Below are 7,239 nucleotides of genomic sequence, written 5' to 3' on the forward strand. Positions count from 1 at the left end.
ATGATTGGTGCGATATGTGTACATGTTCTACCGTGTAATTGCCATGGTATTTTATTAAGTACAAAAGTTAAACCGGTGTTTCCATAGTTTTCATTAATATTAATATAAAGGTCAATCACATACCAGGATTATTAATAAATAGTAGTAATGGTTCTGGAAGATAGATTTCCAAAACCAAGTATGTTCATTTTGCCATAGTGAGATCATCACCTGCTGAAAAGGATTAGTATATTTTATCGATTTGTTGTTCTGTGACAGAAAACAAGTTTCATGAACGAACTTGACGTGTTTGGAATTGCAGAATGCTGTTTTCCCATCCCTATAACATTAAAATTCAGATCCAATTGATAATTTAAACTGCAAATGCATGACTGCAGCTTCTGCTGCTACCACCTGAACAGCTGTGAAAAAGCACATCTGACAAGCCAACAGAAATATCCAATACGTTTTGGTTGCATCATAAATAGGATTGATTCAAAGACGACAAGCTACATGGCAGGATACTAACCTATACACAGTATGTTGATGGGCTAACACGGTACTGGCTGATAGGTAGCAACTCTGCACTGCTATATGAATCTAACCTACTACCCGGCTATAGGTAGACCCTCCGTGAAAAGGTGTCTATTTTGGGACGCATTGTTGTAAGAGGGGATATATATAGTGGCAAGATAACACATATTGCAGGTAGGTGCCGTGACTGTGTGCAATGTGTGTACCATGTGTAACACAACAGACACAGGCGTAATATACCAACATAAGACAAAGGCAAGAAACGCGACGTAATAAAGGGGGAATATTATACAGGTTTATGCTCGACTTGGAATTATTGGGGTGGTTTATGGTCGTAAAATATTTTAGAGAAATAGTTTATTTAGCAACCCCCCTCCCCCAATAGTTGGCAGATTATGTTTATAAATAGCAGCTCTGTAAGTGCATAAGAAGTTCGTGTTGAGCTATTCCTAGGTTAAAGATAGTTTATTATACAAGAATAAAAAAGTAATCTTTTTAAAAGAAGGAAGCTTTACCCTATCCCATGTTGAATACACGAGTAAGCTCTGTCTTATATATATATGCGCCATGCAGCATTGTGTCTAAGATAAGCTTCTGTCCATGCAAGGAAGACATTAGGTCTTGTATTAGATGTAAGCAACTAGTGAAAGTACTCTTTTCTTCAGCGTACTCCTACCCTTGTAAAATGTTTGTATATGTAAGTAGAAATATACCATTTCTTCAAGAAGTTAATGATCTTAAACCCGACATTGTGCCGCTCTATTGCATTAATGACAAACAAAACGACTGCTTTGATTCCTTACAAACGTGCAGATAATGCATTCAGTTTGCAGGTGTACGCGGAGACGTTTGAGAACAGTTATCTATTATATTTTCATTTTGGAAATGGTTACGATTATTTCGAATGTTGACTAACCTAGGTTACTTTGCATGAAAGGTGACCTGAGTTACTAGACACCTGAAATCCGAGAAATCCAGCTTGTTTTGTGTAGGTATGAACTGATCTCGTCAAGCCTTGATGAGAAGTTGGAACCTGAAACACCTTACTCGGCACACACAGTCGCTATAGGCAGATACTCGTTCATCTTATGTTCATTTAGATGAGACGGTGGTTAGAAACACTATACAGGTAGTTTCGCATTACAAAACCATGAATCATTCATTTTTGATTCACCCCATGCCTTTGTGTTAATACCTGTGTTAACGTGTCCCCAGAGATATAACTGAGAGAAGCTGTATGGTGGTAGTTATGAGATGTTCTCATTCAATAGTGTCCGGAGTTTTATCACAATTCGAGCGTGATTGTTTGTGTAATTTGACAAAAATATTACATGTTAAAATTCTGAACCAATGTTAAAAGAGTGAAATTGGTTTTGATACGACCCCCGAGTAACCCCACAGGACACAAGTCAGTCCCCCGGGGCATGTATAACAAACATGAATGACAGTAGTCCCCACGCCATTAACAAAAGGTGTCACATCCACACGATGAACCAAAATAGCCAGCAATGTATAAATAAGATTACCCTGGCATCATAAGCGCTTTATCAATAACACTTCATTAAATAAGTCTTCTTGTGTAATAATGTCGATGCTGATATAGATTACAAAAGCTGGTAATGATCTGCATGTGCTTGCCTAATATACAAGCTACCGTAGCTGTTATAGAACCAGTAAGCTGGATTAGCCCTCATTACGTACAGGAGAATTACAGCCCAGCTATAACCGTCATGGAAGCAGTACATATCCCTGTCGTCACCCTGTTCTTACTCTTTTCCTATGATAACGTGTTGTTAATTTCAAAGACGATTATGTTGACCTAATCCACTGCTGTGCAAATTACAAGTTATGATGTGAATACACAATCGAAAGCAGTGCTAACCATGACGTGAAACATCACTTGGGGACAATTAGGATAGCGTACATGTATATTTATGTACATAAAATGCAGGCATAAAAAGTTTCAAGATTGATATATGTTATTGTAAGAAATGTACTGAGATGTTTACTTCCAGATGTCAACTTCTCTATGCGTTAATTGTTGCGAGTCAGTACAGGTGCTGGAACATGTACCTTGATCCAGTAAGATCTGGAAGATTTGGGGGACGAAGGGCGTGGACACCCATACGTTACCTGTCCGTCACTCGGTGCTACTACATATTCTAAAATGCCACTTAAATGTACCCTAAGCAATGGACGCACATTTCATTTTATTGAATATGTAAGAAAACGAAGAAAACCCCTTCTAGAATGCCAATCAAACACTCAATTGAATATGTAAGAAAAAGAAGAAAAACTTTCAGAATGCCAATCAATCTGTTATTTGTATATGTTCATCGTCTATGACTGAATCGAGTCCAGGATGTATAATATATTTGTTTCACAACATGTTCCGTTTCCTTGTATTCTACGTTAAAGTGTGATCAATACTACTTAACCTACACATCGATGTCACTGCTCATAAGTTTGAAGGTTTGGTTCGGTTGGGTGTTTTACCTTCAGTAAAATCCGGAACAACAATAAGGTATGGTTAGTGAGACAACATTTAGGATAGGCACGAGAGCCGTGTTTGTACTGAGGTGTAGACAAAGTCTACGTCACACACGGCTGGTACGTCTCCGGAGACTCACGTCTACGTCGACACCAACACTGCACTCGGAAAGCAGATCACTCCTTCAGACAAATCGCATCAATAAATGATCAAGGCAGTCGGAGATTTTCTTAATTACATTGTAGGCGTGGACCAAAGCTAACGGTACTCGTAGATCGAGTCTCCAACAGGTCGATTGAATAAGGTCTACCGATGGCTCAGTGTGTGGGTGGGTGTTTAGAACCTGTACATGTATCCAGCGTTGTTATGCAGAGCTAATATCCTATGATATATATACGATGCGCGCGTATCACATTATTAAATTTAATCAATACAGTATATAATGTTTGGCAAAGTAATAATTAGTTAAAATTTAAATATCACTTAAGTTAATTTTTCACTTGTAAGAAGGCTTGTTTATTTTTAAAAGTAAATTTGACTTTTAATGTGTTCATTCCACAGTGTTTTATATATAATATATCTTCATAGTGTAATGACCTATGATCAGTATTTATGAATATTCACTTATATGCGAAAGAAAGGGATACGTAGGAATGATGCTCCTTTAACATAGAAACAATTATCAGTACAAATGGTAGATCTACCAGAACGATGAGGTCATGAAGACCCAGGCTGCTACAGCCTATCGGTGTTATGTTACAGGATTAGGTGTGTTCTGTAACACGACATTAATGTCTTCAAGTGATACCGGTCTTACGGTAAAGACGCACTATATATGCAAAACAAGGGGAAACCAGACACCAAGTCAAACGTTTTTACGGTAAATATAAAATAAAGGGATTAAAACAGTTTAATCCCAGGATGTAGGTAAATGTATTTCAAGAACTAAAATGGTTACACTGTGTTATCGAAATATAGCGTAGATGGACACGGCAAACGTTTGTTTATGTATGTTTGTTTGTCGGCAATATCGAAGCTACGTCCTAAAGACGTATGTATGTTGTAGTTGATATGGTAGCTAGAATCAGGATTCTATATGAGACCCCTTGTCCTTAACAGTACTTTGTACAGTATTCATGTATCAATATATTTACATTAAGCTTGTTTCCTGTGAATATCAAGACGTGTGGTCTATGCCAGACTCTTACACACAGGCAATACTAAGACGTGTGGTCTATGCCAGACTCTCACACACACGCAATACTAAGACGTATGGTCTATGCCAGACTCTCACACACACGAAAATATCACGACTATAGTCTGTGTTAGTCTCTCACAACACACTCAATATCACGACTATGGTTTATGCTAGTCTCTCTCACACACGAAATATCAAGACCTATAGTCTATGCTAGTCTCTCTCACACACGCAATATCAAGACGTATGGTCTGACCCTGAAACAACAACAACAACAACAACAACAACATTCAACTATTCCGAAGCAATTACTAGTCGCGAACACCTGGTGTCATAACTGACGTTCAGTGATCCATTCATATCATTTTCACAGCGATTTTTCCATACGCCAAGTGGAATCTGTCTCGGCGGATGATAGAGACTGGCTGTTTTCCGGCGTATATACATGCCTTGGCAAGTTTTCATTCCTCGAGGTGGCTGAAAGTGAAGAGATGATCTGGACTCCTTTCTATTATTTATTAAAAGACAATTCAACAGAAAAAAATAAAGTATTTTCATTTCAGAAACGAAATCAACTATATGTTTGATGTAGGCTCGCTAGATGTGTCCGACATAACCGTCCTTGTTTACAAGACTTTCGTGGGAGCGTCTATCGTGTGCATCATCACAGACCAACTATGTGACACTCTCCAGGAAATCCTATTCCGGCCAAGATATGACCTTTCTTGCCAAACTGATAACACTCCTGGCTTGTTTTGCGCCTGTTAATGTTGACATGGTTTAAAATAACTTTTACATTTAAAAAAACAAAAACAGGAAGTTTGTCAAATTTCGATATATTCTAAATATTTTAAAAAGCGTTTGTGACCGATTGTATGTTTTATAATAAGAAATTAATCTCTATTAAATTCATTCCGTTTCTTAAACTTGTTGTAGCAATTATATTCAATTTTGATATATATGAACGTAAATATAGAGTTTTTAACAAATATGTTCTGATTATGTCACCCAGAAGACTGGAAGCATACCGATGTCGGAAAAGTTCCTGTTACTTTATGAAAGCCAAAAATATTTCCCACATTCAAGATGGCGATTCTCACAGAAAAAGAGAAAGTTGTTCACCGGAGCAATGAAGCACTCTGATGTTGAAGACTGGCGTTGCTATGGCAACAGGCATCCTCGGCTCTGTGTTGACGATCGGGCTCTCAGCTATATTTCAGACAGAGGGCTTCAGGCCACCGCATCCTTGAACTGGGTTACATCAGTCAAATGCTTCAACCTCTGTCGAGATTCATTCCACCCCTCTATTTTGCATGGAAGGACTGTTCCTGCCACACTGTTTGTTATTCCAAGGCGGCATTGTGCAGTAGTGGTAGTGTCTTTTACACAGACCAATAAAGCTACCTACCTGTTTCGTTAACATGGAAACTCCATTTATCGTCTAACCCATTTAATAGTGTTTTTGTATTACAAAGGAGATATGGGTTATTTGGAATTCTGTTTCTCCGGGATATGATTCAGTTTTGTTGATAATCAAATTGGGAACCAATTAATCTCTCTCTATTCCGGACACAAGATATTCCGGATATAAGATAAACGAGTCTTCTAAAGCCGTGTATCAAATTACACTACTCCGTGCTTTGAATTGTACGTTAGCTGATAAGGAGGGCGACTTCAGTGATAGAGAACGACCACAGGTATATGACACGAGTCATTATACGCTTTGTTGAGGTTGTACAATTATCAGTAACATCACACGGTTTGTAGATGTTAAGACAAATATTAACTTGGAGTAACATTATCATCACACTATGATGTTTGTGGTCATTTTGAGTAACACAATAAAGCAGCCCCCCGATGACTGTGTTGAAATTATCCATTTTGAGTAATCCGTTAATCTCCTGTGAATTGTGTAATAAGTATCCATTTTGAATAACATAATCCATTTATCTCCTGTAACTTGTTTTAAAGCATTAAACTCCTGGGCTTTTTGTTAAAAAATCTTCATGGTTAGGAAATGTCCATTATATACCAATGATATTGTCTTGAACTGTATGATATGCATTAATTAATATAAACAATAACACTTTTATGATTTTATTACACTTTCTTTATAATACTACTATACAGAGCAAGGAGAGGCTTCTCTGTTGTCTTTGAAAGTGGATACTACGTGTATTCTCAGGACATATGCCTCGATGTTCCACAAGCAGGACTGTGGGGTAAATAAGAGCCACAAAACCCTGTCCATAATCAGAAGAAATCGGAACTGAAACCAGAGTCAAGCCTACATCTGGGAATCACTATTAAATAGTGATGACATCAGGGAAGAGGTGATCAATTTAATCAACAAAAAAACCCTGCAGGATGAACTTTTCCCATAATTTGTTATTTGTTTTGTCAGCTATTCTAGCCAACGAAATGTACACCAGATTAAACTATAGAGAATGGCCTATGACGATGCTATACACCGTGTTAAATTAATATTATAACACGAGCATTTAAAAGTTCTATTGTCAAATTTCTTAAAGATTCTAAAACTGCCTTAAAATGGATATCAGTGTAAACACCTAAAACGGTCTTGAAATGTTTTTCACGCGATAAATGTTTTTTGCCATTAATGGTAGGATATGTACATACATGCAGTGCACCTTTATGTTAAAATGTTTGTCATGACAAATAGAAAACTATTCAAATAACACCACGTGCTGTGAAATCCCCTTATTCCGGAACCCCGATTTACCGCCTAAATGTGATTAAAGGGATATCAAGTAACCACAAATCATTAATGCAGAAAGTGATCAATCCAGATCGTAATTTTATCATTATTATTATATATCATTCTTCTTCTCGTTCTTTTACTGAACATTTTTATCATCTGTAATATAATAATCTTGTATAAAGAGTGTAAGTGTTGAAGCAGGGGTGCCTTACGGAGATATGGTAACATGGAACCTTAAACCGTGAAAGAAAGTGTGCGTCTTTATCATTTTTAAATATTCATAACTAATAACGTTTAACAGCAGGCAATATAAAA

Source organism: Haliotis cracherodii, unplaced genomic scaffold (genome assembly GCF_022045235.1).
Source record: "Haliotis cracherodii isolate W230 unplaced genomic scaffold, xgHalCrac1.p SCAF_8, whole genome shotgun sequence".
In the NCBI taxonomy this organism is placed as follows: Eukaryota; Metazoa; Mollusca; class Gastropoda; order Lepetellida; family Haliotidae; genus Haliotis; species Haliotis cracherodii.